Genomic DNA, 17,427 nt, shown 5'->3' with positions numbered 1-17,427 from the left:
GGGTTCCATTTTTTCCACATTTCCTCCAGTATCTGTTATTAGATTCTTTTGTTATAGGCATTCAAACGGTGTGAGGTGGAATCTCAATGTTGTTTTGATTTGCATTTCTTCTATGGCTTGAGAAGTTGAACATTTCTTTATGGGTCTATTGGGCTTTCTTATTTCTCCTTCAGTGAAGTTTCTCTTTAAGTCATTGGCCTACTTATTGACCAGGCAGTTGTATCTTTCAAGATTTGTTGTTGGACGATTCCATTTTTTAAGGTCTAAGTATATTTTATTTTATTTTATTTATTATTTTGGGGGGTGGGGTCTAGACGTGGGCCTGAAGTCTTGGCCAGGGTGCTGTCCCTCAGTTCTTTAGTTCAAGGCTACCGCTCTAACACTTGAGCCACAGCGCCACTTCTGGCTTTTTCTTTTTGCATATGTGGTGCTGAAAATCAAACCTAGGGCCTCACCCATGCAAGGCTAGTGCTCTGCACCTGAGCTACGTTCCCTGACCCTCTATGTACATTTTAGATATGAAATCCTTGTCATTTTTATGGCTAGTAAATATCTGCTCCTATACCGGGGGCTTTTTTTTTTATTGATCTTGCTAGCTATGGACTGTGCCATGCAGACGCTCTGCAATGTCATTCAATCCCATGTGTCCAACCTTTCTTTTACTGTTGTGTGAATGTATTGTTGTTTACCCAAAAGCAACATGCATAACAATTCCTAACATAGTAAAATATTCTTGGAAAGTTGAAATGGATGAAGGTGTCTTTCCCAGTATCCTGTAATTTACCCAAACTATAGCTCAGTCTTGTAACTGGATTAACAGCAAGAAGTCCGACTTACCAAGTTCTTATGAAAGATTTGATGAATAATGTGAGAAAAGTAAGGGAAGACTGAGACTCACTTTCATAGATTTCAACTATGCTTACACAGGGAGAAATCATTTTAGTTGTGTAGTCAGTGGAGTAACTGTAAAATAAAGGAAATAGAATAGGAGATTGAGCTTGTGAGAAACCAAACCAGTGATTTAGAGAAACTGAGGACAAAGTGTGGTATTTATGTACAAGAGGGGGTTGAAAAACATAAATGAGTATAGGCTAGAAGATCGAAAATAAATTGATCCGTTCTGGTGTGAGTCCAAGTAAAATGATCAACCAAGCAGAGAAGAAATCCTTACCCTCTGGAGAGAGAAGGACTAACATCAAGTAGGTATCTCAACAGCAGTGGTCACTTGCTTGCAGTGTCTTGAGGATGGGGCTACAGGTATTCTATCATGATAGAACCATAATATCTTTGTCATGATTACTCAACTTATTAACATCATCCCACTTTATAGCAAGTCAATGGTTCCCTGCAGGAACAAATGTTAAAAGTGAAGGTCACACAGCATGCTCTATGTTTCCCCTTTTGATTTCCTGAGAACTCTGCTGTTGTTCAGTAGAATTGAACATTTGTTGGCTTTCCGACCCTTTCTAACTCACATATAAAAAGATCATACTGAGCTAGGTACCAGTGACTCATGCCTGTAATCCTAGCTTCTCATTAGGCTGACATCTCAGGACAGTGGTTCAAAGCCAGCCCAGGCAGGAAATTCTGTGAGACTTTCTTCTCCAAGAAAGTACTAGAAAACTGGAAGTGACACTGGTTCAATCAGTAGTGCATTCCCCTTGAATGGAAGAGCTGAGGGAAAGCGCCCAGGTCCAGAATTCAAGCCCCATGGCTAAAAATAAATAAATAAATAAAAATATAAAGATCATACTGCTTATATCTATTTGCTTGTGCCTACCCTTCTGTCTGATTTGATTGGCGCACTAATTGCCAATGCAGATTTATTCTTTTTTATGGCAATTTGCATAAGAACAAGAAATCAGAATTTCATGTATTATAGAATACATGTGTGCATATAGTGCAGTAGAAGACATTTCTTCATAATGACCCCTCAAAATTGTTGATCACCAATTAAAGATATGTCCTCCTATGAGTAAGCTTTTTCACTAATATGTCATTTATCCAAAATTTACCATGTTCTTCCACCTTGACTATGAGGTAGCAGGAACTATTTCAGTTCCTTTTAAATATATTTTTATTTTAAAAATAGTGTAGAGAGGAGTTAGCATTACATGATTAAAGTAATAAGTACATTTTCTATCAAGAATTGTTACTTCCTCCTTTGTTTTTCCCGCCCTACCTCCCCTCGTCTCCCACACACTCAAATTGTAAAATTGGTTTTCAATTTAATGTCTTGTACATCTCATTGTTACAATACATTAACTAGTATTCTGTTTCAGCATTTTGTTATTTACCTTCCCTCCACAATTTAGAAAAATATACATATGTAAGTTGCAGGCCACTGTCATCAAATACGGTGAAAACAGGGATACTACTTGGGGAAGAATAAACAAGAAAAACAAATCACATAGAACAGTTTAGAATCATGAAAAACCATAGCAAGAAAGTAGAAATAAGTTTTGTCCCTATCTAGGGATTCATTTAATTTAACATCTTCTTGTATGGTTATATTTACATAGTTTTTGAACTTTTTTGCTTCTCCTTAAGTTATACTATTACTGCAAATAAGGGAAATCATGGGACCTATATTTCTTTGGGCCTGGCTTACTTCAGTTAATATAATTTTTTTTCTGAAGTCTTTTCATTTGCTAACAAATAGGGTGATGTTATTCATTCTGATGGAGGCATTTAATTCATTTCTAAATGAGGATTACAAGGATGAATGTGGGGATAGTGAGGAACAGTGAATGTTGAGAAAGAATGAGTTTTGTCCACCCTTGAATACAAGTAATTGGTAAATGTCTTCAAACAGGGAATATTAGATGAGAAATATATTTTACTGTGTAGATCCTAAATAGTGTGTAGAAACTGCCTAATTTTGAACAAAGAGGTATATGTTAGCACCCATTTAGAGGTTTATCGTTTTTTATAATGTAATGTTTAAAAATGAAAAACACTGGCTATTAATGTAATCTCATTTAAATGAATCAATTCTGTCCAACTGAAAGATGATTTTTCTACATCTTTAATATTTTGGTTATAATGGTTATACATTTTACACTCCTCTGATAATGTACATTTTCCATCCTCATTGATATAGGGGTTTCCTCTTCAGGAGGAAGCAGCATCAAAGTGGAATGGCATACTTCAGTGCAAATTTTCTCTTTGGAAATGATGCCAAATTTCTTCAATGTATTTTAAATACCCGTGGATACTTTTTAAGTTACTACTATGCTATTTCATTAGAGAAGAGTAAGAGTAACTGAGTGCCGATGGCTCAGGACTGTAATCCCAGGTACTCAGGAAACTGAGATCTTGGGGTGGGGTTCAAAGCCAGCATGGACAGGAAAATCATGAGATTTTTTTCTCTAAATGACCAGGAGAAAATTGAAAGTGTCTCTCTCTAACAATCTCTCCCTCACACAAATTTCCAAAAAATATCTGTGTTCCAAAAAGAATAGTTAGGAAACTTTTATGGATTTTTTATACCACCTAATATTGCAATGTATTTCCAGACACATGATTCTAAATCATCTCAATATTTTTCATAGGACACCTAATCTGCAGCAGAAATCTGTGACTTATACCCATTGTCTCTGGCAGGGAAAACAAGAGGCTATTGCAGGGGTAGAAACAATATCAGCCAACATTTATGACTTTGGGTGGACAATATTCACTCTTTGAAGGTACCATATTTTGTACAGAGAATCTGTGACTTACCAGACAACATGTGCACCAATTCAGAAATTTTCTACTATATTTTTAAACGCTCTGGGAATATTAATCTGTAAATTTGGATTGTAATTTAAGACCAGTTCATGAAACCATATCAAATGAATGTTGGTTTTTGACTTGTGTGTAATTTGCCCCTCATATTGAAGCACCCCGACACACTCCATTATATAGTTCATTTGGCATTTCGGGTCTACAACATTCCTACTGCTAAATGGAATAGCCTTTAAAATATATTTAGGAAAATTTCTCTTGTGAAAAGTATTTATCAGTGGTTAGATTGCTATGTAATCAAAAATCGTGAAGTATTTGAGTCCAGATGAGGAAATTTCACATGAGAGAATCTTGCTCCTATGTGTGATAGGGGTGAAAATGTGAGGGTTTGGGGACATATTTGAGCATCAGGTCTCTTATAGTTTGTAATATGAAATTATTATTGGGATTCCTACAGAAATATTTGAATAAAAATGATTTCAACATTAATTTGTCAGTGTTGGTTTGGAATCTGGTAACTTAGGGAAACCTTTTCTATGCTTTTAGTAACGTCAACAGATCAGAACTATATCCACGTGTCTGTATATGTAATAGGAACCCATGGAGTTAAGTGTCTACAAGTAAATTTATGAGAATTGAGACGAGTGTATTTATCAATACGCTTCTTTATAAGGGAATGGCAAGGTGATGTACAGAGGGATTAGAATTACATATATAAGCAATGAACAAGTACTGGTCTCATCACAGGTTCTTACCCATTGTTCATTTTTACTGGTTTTCAGCCTAAAATCTCTATCTCCTCCCAACAGCCATTATGTTTATTCCCAATATGCAGTTTTGATGGGGTTGTTCATATATGTTTGCCCATTGTCCTTTGTCTCAGATTTAGATGTTACTCTTCCCATGCCTAATTCTCATTAAATTACATGAAATACAGTATATACTAAATTCCAATACAGTGGCAGCATTTTGTAAAACATAAACTAAAGGAAAAAGGCAAGTAAAGTGAAATAGTTTCATATGGCATATTTTAAAAAAAATCAAGAAAGTGAAGCCAACTGATTTTGTATTTCAGAGTTTATTTTGTTAACCTAATATTCTATGGTCCTATGTATATTACTATTAAGCTATTTTGATCCTCTTCGAGGACTAAAATGGTCATATACAAGTTTTTAGAAATAAGAGAAACTATGGAGTCTATGTTGGTTGGGTCTTGCACACTTTAATTCATATTATTTTTTTCACAATTTTTCTATGTCCTTACAAATGTCACTATCATTTATTCTAATGGAAAATAGAATTCTGATGTGTTTATACCCCATATTTACTGATCCATTAATCCACACTCAGTCATCTGGAGTGGTTCCAGATTTTCCTTCTGCAATGAACATGATTTTGCCAATCTAATGGAATGTGGTGGAATGTCAATGTTGAATTGATTTGTCTTTTTTTATTCTCAGTTTTTGAGCATTTCTTCATATGAACTTTGGCCATTCTCAATTAGCCATCAAAGAAATCTCTCTTTAAATATTTAGACTTCTTTTCATAGAGCGGGTTTATAGTTCAATATTCTTAGGGGCTGAGGGATTTGACTTGTTGAATGTTGATTATATTTCAGCTCTAAGACACTTTTGACTTTCTTGGCTAGTGAAGATCTTCTCCCAGATTTTTTGCTTCTATTTACCTTCTTTGCTACGTCCTTTGGTATAAATAAGCTGTGCACTTTCAATCTATAGAGTTTGTCTAACCTTTCTTTGACTTGATGCATTAGTGCATCTGTAATGAGAAAGTTTTAAACTGTTCTAAGAGACCTCTTATTTCTCTATTGATTCCATTCTGAGTATTTTTTTAACCTAGGGATCTGATTCATTAGAAAAGTGTTTTGACACAGGATGATGTATAATCTAACTTTGTTATAGGCATTTAACGAACATTACAACACTATTTATTTAATATTGCTATTTCGTGTCAACACATTTATCCTGCTTCTATTTAAAATTACCCAATGTAGTGATATTTTTTTCTTTAGCAGTGACATTTAAAACATAAGTGCCGGAAGTTCCGGGAAGATGGCAGAGGAGAAGCTGGAATCTGAACAAGCTCTCGCATAGAAAGGAGTTTTAGAGTTCCAGTGAACAGTCCTAAGCCAGAGAATCACACCAAGTGTGTCATTACAGGACAGAGAGTTAGACAAGAGAGGGTAAGCCAAGGAAACGCACCAGCTGCCGCTCTGGTGGCGGCGGGGCCACGGCAGTGACCGCAGAGTCATACCTGAGACACAGAGAGTCGGGGACAAAGGAGCCAGATGCAGCGGACGAGCGGATTCTACTCAACACCAACAAGAACCGACAAGGAGCGAACATCTTCATCCTGCTGTTTGCAGACCAGAGACGACCCAGGATCCAAGACTCGGCGTGAGTACAAGCCCGACATCCTCACTCCTCAGGGAGCAGAGGAGGGAAGGCCACCCCTCCACCCCCAGCACCAGTGATCTCCATCTTGGATACCGACAAAGCTCGGAGGAGCTGCTAGCTCCAGCTCAGGCCTTGGAATAAAATGAGTCATTTAGCAGGTCACAAGAACTTAACGACGAAGTGACCTGCCAGACTCAGCTCCATCCAGGGAAAAGTCACCCAGCTCAGGCGCCAGCCATCGGAGTGCCTTGCCTCACTGGGTAACCAGAGCCAGAGGCTACCCCTCCCTCAAACAGCCACCACAATCAATTGAAAAACAGAAACCCTGAGAATGGCTCCAGGCTGGGCGCTGTGAGCTTTATCACAAAATAGCCCCAGGGAAAAGCTACTGTTTGTTGAAAGGCCTCAACTCTACCCAGAACCTAGCCTCATCACCACATCCCCCTCTTTTGTGACTCTCAAAGCAGACCACCCTACCAAAAAACTAACCTGGGAGGGGGATCTCAAAATCTTGGGTAAAGCAGAGCATTTTTCTGCCTCTTCCAACCAACCGACTTAAGAAACCAATCAAGCCACAGGACCTCAAGCTGACCAGAGACTCCAACAAGAGACTGGTTGTAGACAAAAGGGAGATACAGGATTCTTCCCACTCCTCCCCCCCAAAAAAAAAAATCAAAAGACTTTTTTTTCTATTTTTCTTCTTCTTCTCCTTTTCTTTTTTTGCTTGTTTTTTGATTTTGTTACCATATATATATATATATATATATATATATATATATATATATATATATATATAAATTTTTTCCCTTCTAAAACTTTTATTAATCTTTAATTTTTGCCTCTTCTGAAAAAATAATTGTTTTCCAGTAACTTTTTTTTTCTCATCTTATAATTTTTATTTTAGGAATACGTGAATGAGAGTTTTCCTTTTTTTTCTTGTCTTCTTTCTCTTTTTCTTTCTTTCTTAATTATCTTTTTGTTTTTTTATCTAGCTCTACTGAACTTCTGATCTTTTCTTCTCCCGTTCCCATCCTTAAAGCTTTTCACATCTCCGCTATGTCCCTCCCCTTCTCTGAACATATTCACATTCCTCTCTAAATAGACGGTCTTTTAACCTCTATAATAACATTAATTTTTACGTTTCTATTCTTTTTCTGGTCTCTCTTTATTCCCCTTTCCGTCTCTTCTTTTTCTCTCTCTCTCTACTTGCATCCTACCCAACTCATTTCCTGCATTGTGATTAGGACATAGTAAACTCTCCCTGTGCCTCCCCACACCAATCTATTCCCATTTTTTACCCACATCTCTCCCTAATCCTAATAATTTCTGGTTTTCCAAATTCTTTTCTGCGGTTTGAAGTCCTTTAACATATAGTCGTTTGATGTTGAATAGATGTATCTGTTGAACTAGATTGTATCTGTAGACTATTGACTGTACAAATGCAAACTTTGGTTGATGGTTGCCTTAAGATAGTGTTCTAGCACAAAACTGGTGCAATCTTTATCTCAAATGGGCCGAGTAAGCCGGAAAAACACAAGAAAAATGGCAAATTCGGGTATCTCAATTCCCAACCTTGATAATCAGGGATTAGAACAGATAAAGAATAATCCAGAGGAGAGTTCCCAAATAGCTCTACAAACACTAATAGCAAACATGATAAATGAGAAGTTTGACAATGTACAAAGGACTCTGTATGAGCGTGATAGGGAGAGAGAGGAGGCATCCCAGAAGTTTTTACAGGAATATCATAAGCTTGAGGAAGCTTCTCAAAAACTGATACAGGATTTTCGTGAACAACTTGAGAATACCCAAAGAGAAAGGGAGGAATTGCGTGAGCAGGCAGAGAACACTCAAAGAGAACTGCAGGAATCCCACAGAAGGGAGGAAACTAATCAAAGAGTAATTCACGACTTAAGAGACCAGGTAGAGAATACACAAAGATCACTAAAGGCATTCATGGAATCCATTAACAAAGAGCTGAAGGAAGTCAGGGAGACCACAAAGGGAATGATGAATGGAACCCAACAGAAGGAATGGGAGTCCAAAGAAACCATAACCAATCAACTAAGTGATTTGAGAACAAACACTGAACACCAAATTAAGGAAGTAAAGAAATTCATACAAGACCTAAAACAGAGCTTCAACAAAGAACTTGAAGCCATCAAAGCTGACCAATTAGAAGGAAAAGAGATAAAAAACAAAGTAGAGAGTCTTGACAGCAGGTTAGACCATGCAGAAGATCGAATCTCAGGGATTGAAGACCGCCTAGATATTATAGAGAAAGAACATACAACCATCCAAGACAAGTCCAAGAAATATGATAGGTCTATCCAACACCTGGAAGACACCATCAGAAGGCCCAATCTAAGGATAATGGGTGTAGAGGAGCACCTAGAAACAGAAGTTAATGGTCTAGGAAATTTGTTTAACAGGATCCTAGCAGAGAACTTCCCAAACATACGAAAAGATAGGCCTATTCAGATACAAGAAGCTTTTAGAACCCCAAATAGACCAGACAAGAATAGGACATCCACCTTCACATTATAATCCACACAGGATCAACCCAGACCAAGGAAAAGATCCTTAAAGCTGTCAAGGAGAAAAGGTTAAACACCTATAAAGGGAAACCAATTAGAATCAACTCAGATTTCTCAGCAGAGACAATCAAAGCAAGAAGAGCCTGGAATGACGTATGCCATGCCCTAAAAACAAACACCTATCAACCAAGAATACTGTACCCAGCTAAACTCTCCTTCATAACTGAAGGCCAAATAATAACCTTCCATAGCAAAGAAAAATTGAAATAATACATCTCTACCAAACCAGCCCTACAAAAGATTCTGAAAGATGTCCTACACATTGAAAACCAACAAGAACACAACAAAGGCCAAGAAACTGCACCGAAACTGAGAATCCAAGAACCTTAGGAAGAACCCAGTTTTCACAGCCCCCAAGAGGGTGGATAACATGGCTGGAACCCCCAAATATCTCTCAGTCCTATCTCTTAACGTTAACGGACTGAACTCTCCAATTAAGCGACATAGACTATCTAGTTGGATTAAAAAACAAGACCCTTCTATCTGCTGCCTGCAGGAGTCACATCTTGCCCATAAAAACAAACATATTTTCAAGGGTAAAGGCTGGAACAAAATCTACCAAGCAAACGGCCCTCATAAACAGGCGGGAGTTGCAATCCTAATATCAGATAAAATACACTTCAAACTAAAATTCGTGACAAGAGATAAAGAAGATCGCTACATACTAATTAAAGGATCTCTCCTTCAGGAGGATATTACAATTCTAAATATCTATTCGCCAAAAAATGGAGCACCCAAATTTATCAAAGAAACACTACTTTCCCTCAAATCTATATAGATCCAAAAACATTAATTGTTGGGGATTTTAACACACCACTCTCCCGACTAGATAGATCAACCCGGCAAAAACTCAACAGAGAAACCGCAGATCTAAACAGCTGCATAGATCAACTAGACTTAACAGACATTTACCGAACATTTCACCCAAGAGCAACAGAATACACGTTCTTCTCAGCAGCACATGGAACGTTTTCTAAAATAGACCACATTTTAGGCCACAAAGCAAACTTGTCTAAATTCAGAAACATTGAAGTTATACCTTGCATTCTCTCTGACCACAAGGGAATAAAATTAGATCTCAACACCAAAAGCCACCAAAGAAAGTGCAGTATCACATGGAGGCTGAACAACACACTGCTGAATCATGAGTGGGTCATGGAAGAGATTAGAAAGGAAATTCAAATGTTCATGCTATTCAACAAAAATGAACACACAAATTACCAGCTCCTCTGGGACACAGCAAAGGCAGTACTCAGAGGCAAGTTTATAGCTCTGAGCTCCTACATCAACAAATTGGGAAGATCGGAAACTAACAATTTAATGACACATCTAAACCTCCTTGACAAAGAGCAGCAAGATAAACCCCAATCCAGTAGACGGAAAGAAATAATCAAAATTAAATTAGAATTAAAAGAATTAGAATCCAAAAAAACTATAGAAAGAATCAACAAAACAAAGAGTTGGTTCTTCGAAAAACTTAACAAAATTGACAGACCCTTAGTAAACCTTATCAGAAAAAAGAGAGAACACACCCAAATTAATAAACTCAGAGATGAGAATGGAAACATCACCACGGAAACAACCAAGATTCAGAACATTATAAGGGAATACTTCTCAAAACTTTATGCTAATAAGTTTGAGAACTTGACAGAAATGGACCTTTTCCTAGCAAATATTGACATGCCAAAACTAAACCAAGATGAGTTAAACCAGCTTAACAGGCCCATATCAAGCATTGAAATAGAAACAGCAATAAGAGACCTCCCAGCTAAGAAAAGTCCAGGACCAGATGGTTTTACAGCGGAATTTTACAAGGCCTTCAAAGAAGAGCTCACACCAATACTCCTCCAACTCTTCAATGAAATTGAAAGAGAAAGCTCACTACCGAACACATTCTATGAAGCCATCATAACCCTCATCCCAAAACCAGGCATGGACTCATCTTAGAAAGAGAAATACAGACCCATTTCTTTGATGAACATTGATGCAAAACTTCTCAACAAAATTTTGGCCAATCGACTTCAACAATTCATCCAAAAAATCATACACCATGATCAAACAGGCTTCATTTCAGGGATGCATAGCTGGTTCAATATACGCAAATCAATTAATATTATTCCTCACATCAACAGGAGCAAGAATAAGAACCACATGGTTATCTCAATAGATGCAGAAAAAGCATTTGAAAAGATCCAACACCCCTTTGTGATGAAGCTTCTGCAAAAATTAGGAATCCATGGAACATTCCTCAATACAATAAAGGCTGTATATGACAAATCTACAGCCAGCATTATACTCAATGGTGAAAAACTAAAGCTATTTCCTCTTAACTCAGGAACAAGACAAGGATGCCCACTCTCTCCACTTCTCTTCAATCTAGTATTAGAATGCCTAGCTACAGCAATAAGACAAGATGCAGACATAAAGGGGATCCAAATAGGGAAAGAAGAAATAAAACTCTCCCTCTTTGCAGATGACATGATCTTGTATTTAAGGAATCCCTTAGACTCCACTCCAAAATTACTCAAGCTGATTCAAAACTTTGGCAAAGTAGCAGGTTATAAAATTAACCCCCCAAAATCAATGGCTTTTCTATATGCCAACAATGAGAAAAGTGTGGCTGAAATTAGGAAAGCAACTCCATTTGTAATAGCCCCACAAAAAATAAAATACCTAGGAATTAACTTAACCAAAGAAGTGAAGGACCTCTATGATGAAAACTTTAAAATCTTGAAAAAGGAAATCAACACAGAACTTAAAAAATGGCAAAACCTCCCATGCTCCTGGATTGGCAAGATTAACATCATGAAAATGGCAATACTTCCCAAGGCTATCTACAAATTCAACGCGATACCTATCAAAATTCCACCCTCATTCTTCAAGGAAATAGAGGAGGCAATCCAAAAATTCATATGGAACAATAAAAGACCCCGAATAGCAAAAACGCTCCTCAACGGAAAGAACACTGCTGGAGGAATATCAATACCAAATTTCAAACTCTACTATAAAGCCATAGTAATCAAAACAGCTTGGTATTGGCATAAGAACAGATCTCAGGACCAATGGAATAGAATTGAAAACCCAGTAATGAACCTACAGACCTATAGCCATCTAATCTTCGATAAGGAAGCTAAAACAATAGAATGGAAGAAAGACAGCCTCTTCAGTAAATGGTGCTGGTAAAATTGGTCAACTACATGTAGAAAACTAAAGCTAGATCCTTATATATCACCCTGCACCAGAATCAACTCCAAATGGATCAAAGACCTTGGAGTCAAAGCAGACACTCTGAAAACATTACAGGATGGAATAGGAGAAACCCTAGGTCTCCTTGGCTCAGGTCGAAATTTTCTGAATAGAGATCCGGAAGCACAACAATTCAAAGAAATGTTGGACAAATGGGATTGCATAAGGTTGCAGAGCTTCTGCAGGGCAAATGACATAGCTAGCAAGATCTATAGAAAGCCCACCGATTGGGAGAAGATCTTTACTAGCCATACAACGGACAAGGGTCTCATATCTAAAATATACTTGGAACTCAAAAAATTAAACCACCCCACAACAAATCCTCAAAGAAACAACTGCCCAATAAATAAGTGGGCGAAAGACTTAAAGAGAAGCTTCTCTGAAGAAGAAAGAAGGATGGCCAATAGACACATGAAGAAATGTTCAACATCCCTAGCCATAAAAGAAATGCAAATCAAAACAACATTGAGATATCACCTCACTCCAGTTAGAACAGCAAAAATCAAGAACTCTAACAACAACAGATGCTGGAGGGGATGTGGACAGAAAGGAACCTTACTTCATTGTTGGTGGGAATGTAAACTTGTTCAACCACTTTGGAAAGCAGTATGGAGGTTCCTCAAAAGACTTCACATAGATCTCCCCTACGATCCAGCAATCCCACTTTTGGGCATTTACCCAAATGTTTACAAACAAGACCACACTAAAGCTACCAGCACAACTATGTTTATTGCAGCATTATTTACCATAGCTAAGATATGGAACCAACCCAGATGCCCCTCAGGAGATGAATGGATCAAGAAAATGTGGTATATATACACAATGGAATTCTATGCCTCCATCAGAAAGAATGACATTTCCCCATTTGTTAGGAAATGGAAAGGCTTGGAAAAAATTATATCAAGTGAAGTAAGCCAGGCCCAAAGAAGCATAGGTCCCATGGTTTCCCTTATTTGCAATATATAGTATAGGTATGAGTCAAGCGGAAAAGGTCAGATAATGTGATGTTAGGAAAATGAACCCTTAAATATGTATTTTAATGTTTTCGTTTCTTTCATGCATGTGTTTCTAACGCATTTATAAGATGATTTCTTTGTTGCTTTGTATGTCCCTCCCTCACAGTGTAACCCCCGCTTTCACTATATTTAATGTCAGTATAACATGTGGAGGAGATGGGGACAAACAAGTCGTTTAAGGATTCAGGTGGACCTTTTGCAACAATGAGAAGTACAAAATGTCATGTCAAAACCAGCTTTACAATGTCGTTGTGGGGGGGGGTATAATTGGGTGGGGGAGGGGGGAGGCAGGGAAGGGAGGTGAAGGGTAAACAAAGGAGGAGACTGCAATGCTTGGTAAGAAATGTATGCATTATCCTGCCCATGTAATTGTAGCCCCTCTGTACAGTATGTTCTCAAATAAAATAAAATAAAATAAAATAAAAACCAATTTCTTTTTCTTGCTTTATTTCTTTAGTTTTTATAGGATTTCTCTTTTCTTGTCACTATATTTGAGTTTGGTAATCTGTTGATTACAGAAATTTTAATTTGAATATGGAAATAAGGGGAATCAAAAATTTTGATAGAGGAAAATGGGGGAACAACTGCCCTAAAATTCCTCACAAGGCCACATGTTGAAAATTGCATTTACATCAGGTTCATCAGGGAGAGATTTGAAACAGAATACAGTGTAAGATATATGAGGGATAGGATATCATATGATAAGAAAAAGATTTACTGCCTTACACTCCTAATTAAAATCCCTCCGTACATCACATTGACAATAAGATTAACGAAAAAAAGGGTATTGGTACATATATTTATTTTAATTGTTGCAGTATATACACAGACATGTATAGATAGACCTGTTTTCTTCATATCCCTATGAGACTAGAAATGGCCCAGGTTTCCATGAGTATACAGGTTCCAAAATATCCTTTACAAATTAAAGTTAAATGCATTCCTGCTCATAATATCTGAAGGAAAACCAAGAAACATTTAAAATTATACACTATTTGCAAATTATGGCCATAATCAGAAATTCTCCCTTTTCAACACCATGATAAATATGAGCCACATTCACACATCTTTAACTTCTGCATCTGTACCCAAAAGATTCAACTCTATTTATTGCACAGGAGTCCTACCAATAAGTTTTCCTAAAGTGTGTTTCAGAAACTATTCCATTGTGCATCAGAAATGTTTTGGACCACACTGCCAAGTCAAGTATTAATATGTAGGGACTTAAAATTGTGGAGCAAATTACACACAAGTTGAATATGAAGGTAGCCATCAAATATGGTTCCATAAAATTGTGTTACACTCGACAGATACAGTCCACTCTTCTTGAAACACTTTGGAAATATATTGGGAAATTACTAAAATATGCACACACACTTGCACTCAAAATATCACACATCTTGCACAAAACCATGGTATCTTCACAAGTTTCAATTTGCCTACTCAAAAGAATATGCTTTGAATGGTATTTTGTGTACACATACATTAATCTGTTTTTTTTCTGCCACAGGATTTGGACGGAACTCCCGGAATCCTTCTTTAGATGAGATTACATGTGGAAATCATTGAGATCAAAGAGAAAATTGTATAGTAAGGAATATAATTCAGAATGTTGGTTGAAAAATCCCATTGAAATATTAATGACCATTCTGTATGGAATATATAATTGGTGTAAGATTTGTGTAAGTGGTCTAATGTCATTCCAGTTTTGTTATGTATTAGGCTCTGCGATTATAACAATATATAAAATGGAAGATGATTTTCACAGGCAAACAACGACAGTGAAAAATGAATTATGATTTATTCTCCATTAAGAAACAAATTAGATTTCGATTTGATTATTATAGTTTCTTTATTCCAACCTTACCATGTCTATAGGCAGAGGGACATGGTGAATTCCAAAAAGGACATAAATACCAGGATTTACTTCTGGATTCAAGTAAGGGGGAATAGGGAGTGAATAGGTAGTACAAATCAAAATTAATTAATTTGGTTGAGTGAGCATCACAATATAGTAATAAATGTAAGATGTAGATGATACAATGCGAAATGTTTTGAACTCATGGTTTGCTCATAGAATGACTCCTGCAAAAAAATAAAAGAAAAAATATTATTTTACTTTCAATGGAAAATACTTGAATATATATTCCTGTATTCTCCATATGAATAATAACTTCACTAGTAGTTAGAGAGATACTCAAAAACTAGTGAGAGCACATCCCCAGTTATTTTCAAAAAAATTCATGGTTGTTTCCATTTCCATTTCCATTGAAATTTGATCATTGTATACAAACCTCACAAATTACAAGTGGACACGTTGTCTCATAACATTCAAACTTCATTGAACATTTGAAGTGTGATGCTAGTTATTGTATTATTTGAGTGATTGTTGTCCAGTTCCTCGAAATTTTTCTAATACCTCCAATTCAGGCTCACCCAGGTCTTGGCACAGTTTCTGAAATGGGTCTCTTGTTAAATATTCATGGATATATCATGCATCCAGGAAAAAAGGAAGAAATAGTTCATGTGATTTTATAGAAAAAAATTCTATAGTGTTTTTACTATTTAATGTTATAGCAATGAATTTAAATCAACATGATACATTGATCTCCATTTTAATATTTGTGAATATATGCATTCACAAACAGTGATTGTTTCATGAGTTGTAATCTACCAAAAGATACATGCTTTAGGGTATGCAAGTAAAATATGAAGTAAATAAATATCACTGTCCCATCAAATATTTTTGTATGAAATTTGGAGAGATAATACCATGATAGTAAGCATGAGAAGTTCACAAAATCTAAGTGGCTCTTATATGGAAGGAAAAAATTAGAGATTTTGGAAAAACCAGTGAACATGTGGCATTGTTGATGAATATGTCATTATGTTCTTGTCCTTGGTTATTCTTCTTCTTGCTCGTTGGACTTGAACTTTGGGCTTGGGCAGAGTCCCTGATTTCTTCACCACTCTAATGTTCTACCACTTGATCTACAGTGCCACATCCATTTTTGAGATGGATTATTTGGGATTAGAGTGGGACCACTATTCCTGTTAGGCTACTTTGAAAACTGATTCTCAGATTTCATTGTCCTAAGGTTGCTAAGCGACCTTTACCAGGCTTCTTTTCTTTGTTATCCAAAGTGCGCTAATGATTTTTCAGTTTGTTCCCAACATTCATGCACACTGCAGGTCTATGAGTAACCATGGTTTTCCTTAAGGATAACAGTCTATATAGTGTTTGATTTTGAGGAGATTACTTCCAGAAATGAATCTGAAAAAAATCCTTGTCTTTATTAATCTGTAATTAGATCCTTATGTGTCAAATGTGTGAGAGGATAGAATTAACAACATTATCACCTGGCGTGGCTCGTGTGGTTTTCTACCCCAAAAATAATTTCACATGACATAATCATTTTCCTCTGCATGACAGCAGATGACAAACTCCCTAACCGTGGAATACTATAGAGCATTATCCTTGAGGAAACCATCGTTACTTGTAGACCTCCAGTTGGCATAAAATTTGGGGACAAACAAAGCAAAAAATGCCATCAAGACAGTATCAATAACAAAGAAAAGAAGCATGATACAGGTTACTTAGAAACCTGTGAAGGCTGAAATCTGAGGATCAGGTTTCATGACAGCCCATCAGGAGAGTATAGGGGGCTTTCATCACTAATTCATCACTTCAAGGGCTGGGAAGTTGGCTCATTGGTAAAGCGCTCACCTCGGATGCATGAGGCCCTGGGTTTGATTCCTCAGCAACACATAAGCAAAAATCTAAAAGCTGGAGGTGGCACTTTGGCTCAAGTCTTAGAGCACTACCTTGAGCTGAAGATCTGAGGGATAGTGCCCAGACCCAGATTTCAGGCTTATGACCAGAACCTCCCCACCCACCCCCCAAAATAAAAACAAAACAAAACTAATTCATCACCTCAGAATTGGAAGTGGAATTGTTGCTCAATTTGTGGATCATTAGCCTTGATGTGAAGAGCTCTGGCTTTGCACCCAAACACAGAGTTAACGCCCAATGAACAGCACCACCAAGAACCAGAGAAAGAAAGGTAAAGCAATATTCATCAATAATGTCCCATACCAACGGTATTTCCAAAATCTTTGAATTTTTTTCACTGAAAGAAAGGTGATTTTATTTTTATTCACTCTCTATTTGGACTATTTTACATTTCTCTTTGAAAAACAGAGAGTAAGTTTTGATGCAGCAGTGATATTGCCCTAACTTCCTCAGTTGCTAAAAAACTTAATGTGACTCCATGGCAATATGAATCCTGTTTCCTTATGTTTATATATCTTATGGAATCATAGTTTCTCTGGCATCTATAAAGAGAATTAGTTAACTAGAGATCTAGAAAAATAGGAGACCATGTTACATGCTGATTTGTCTCTTATAGTTTTAATCAACCCTAT

This window comes from Dipodomys merriami, unplaced genomic scaffold (assembly GCF_024711535.1).
Source record: "Dipodomys merriami isolate MVZ:Mamm:240054 unplaced genomic scaffold, mDipMer1.0.p SCAF_18, whole genome shotgun sequence".
Classification (NCBI taxonomy): domain Eukaryota; kingdom Metazoa; phylum Chordata; class Mammalia; order Rodentia; family Heteromyidae; genus Dipodomys; species Dipodomys merriami.
This window is presented reverse-complemented; position numbering follows the sequence as displayed.